Here is a 2,346-nt window from a genome sequence, read left to right as displayed (position 1 = left end):
TGGCTGCTTTTGGCCCTTGTCCTAAGAACCTGCTTGAGGCTAAATTGAAGAGTTTTGGAACAATATTATTGGCAGAGATTTCATTCAAGACTGTATTGACTCATGGTTATTAGTAATCATTCTTAATGCAGCTCTAAAATGAAAAACTGCTAAGCAAGTGTTCTACCACTGAGCTAAAACCCCAACTACTGGCTCCAAAGCTACAAAGAAACACTGTCCCCCCCCAAAAAAAAAGGAAGGAAGGAAGGAAGGAAGAAAGAAAGAAAGAAAGAAAGAAAGAAAAGTGCAAACAGAGCAAAGAGAAATACAAATGCACAATCTGAGGAGAAAAAGGAAGAACAGGAAATAAAATGCCTACACCTAGGTTTGTGCTGAAAGAGGTACAGAGAAATGCAATGAAGGTAAAGATCCCACCTAGATAACCATGAAACATGTAAAAAGAAAATCCCTAGAGAATCTACTCCAAAAACAAAGTAAAGCTTATTCAACAAAGGAAAACACCAAGAGTTCAAAGTTTATACAAATGGAATCCAATGAGAGAGCCATATTCCATCCAAAATGTACAAAAATACTTGCCTGACTTTAGAATCCAAAATACTGGAGTTACGAGGTTGTGAAATCTTCCTCATTAGTTCAGAGAAAAATGTTACAGGCCTGATGGCATGTGGCTTGCAGGCTCATAGAGGCCATCATATAAAGCTGAGAACAAGAAGCTTGGATTTGTACTAAAGATCCAAGATGTTGGAGACTCCAGAGTCACAGTGATGCACTAACCCTCTGAAACTGTAAAATGCTTTCTTTTATAAATTAGCTTGGTACCGTGCTCTCTCTCTCTCTCTCTCTCTCTCTCTCTCTCTCTCTCTCTCTCTCTTTCTCTCTTTCTCTCCCCCCACCCTGTGTGTGGAAATAAATGTAAAAAACTCCTAGTTCTTTAATGTATTACCAAAATAGTAAAGATTACAGTTTAACTTTTTGTAAAACAATGTACTCAAGGTGGGGCTGAGAAGATAGCTTTGTACTGAGTACTTGCTGCTCTTCTAGGAGACCTGGGTTTGGATCACAGCAGCCCCATGAGTAAGTTCATGGACATGTAAGTTTAGTTCCAGGATATCTGAACTCTTCTCACCATGCCAAAAGACACCAGCACACACCTGGTACATACTCAAGACACACATACAAATAAAATAAATCTTTTTTAAAATAATCTTTTTAAAAAATAATAAAGGCTATCCTCCTGCAACTTGGGTTGGACTTTAAAACACAGCTTGCTCCAATACTGAGGGGACTTAAGAGGTGAGTGAACAGTCACATGGCAGGATGCCCTACTCTCTAGGACCTCCCCAGTGGGACAAAACTCCAGGCCCCTCCCCAACTCCCTCAGCTTTTCTAGCCAGCCAGCAGGGAGTTTCCTGTGGCTAGGATCCCCTCAAACCCAATCCCACCCATGGGACACCCCCGAAGGTACTAGCCACACGCTGCCTAAGAGCTGAAAGCTTGCTATAATACTGAGGGGACCAAGAGCTTGCTACAACACTGAGGGGATTAAGAGAGCACCAAGAGAACACAACAGGAAAGAAGACTGAGAGAGCAGGCATATAGAGACCTCAGAAACTTCTGAGACAGACAGGGATAGTAAAGCATATCAAGAAAAACTCCCAAACACTCAGACAGCCACTTCAAGGACTGGACCAAGACACAAAAACACTGCAGGCCTCATTTGAAGGACTAGATGGGTAGGTGCCAAAGTAAGAATCCCTCCAACAACCTAAAAAGCAACATGGTAACACCAGAACCCAGTGGTCACACAACAGGAAGACTTGATAATCCTAACCCAAAAGAAGTAGAAGAAAACAACTTTAAACTCTTCAAGTGGACTTTGGGAGCTCAGTCCAGTGCTCCAATGTGGATCTCTGCCTCTGTTGCCATTAATTGCTGGATGAAGGTTCTATGGTGATATTTATGATAATCATGAGTCTGGTTAGAGGGCAAGTCAAGATCTGGCCGCCTCACCTCTATTGCTTAGGGTCTTAGGCATGCCACCACTCCTTAACTCACTTAACCAACTGACTTCCCTTTCAAGTGATGCTGTGTGGAATAAACTTACAGAAAACAGAAATAACAAGTTGTGGCTATAGCACAGGTATACTGAAGTAGAAACTATTGGGTCAAATCAGAGATGTAGCCCTACAAATGGAAAATAAGTAAAGCTAAAAAACCACTTTTTAAAACAAACACAAAACCTGATGACCTCCCCTTGCAAAGTGATTAGCTGTAAACAAAACACTTATGTCAGCACACAGCCTGGATCTACAATGCATCATGTAGGAAAAAAGGTCTATTAAACAC

This window comes from Chionomys nivalis, unplaced genomic scaffold (genome assembly GCF_950005125.1).
Source record: "Chionomys nivalis unplaced genomic scaffold, mChiNiv1.1 scaffold_28, whole genome shotgun sequence".
NCBI lineage: Eukaryota > Metazoa > Chordata > Mammalia > Rodentia > Cricetidae > Chionomys > Chionomys nivalis.
The sequence above is the reverse complement of the archived record's forward strand: the minus strand, read 5'-3'. Positions refer to the sequence as shown.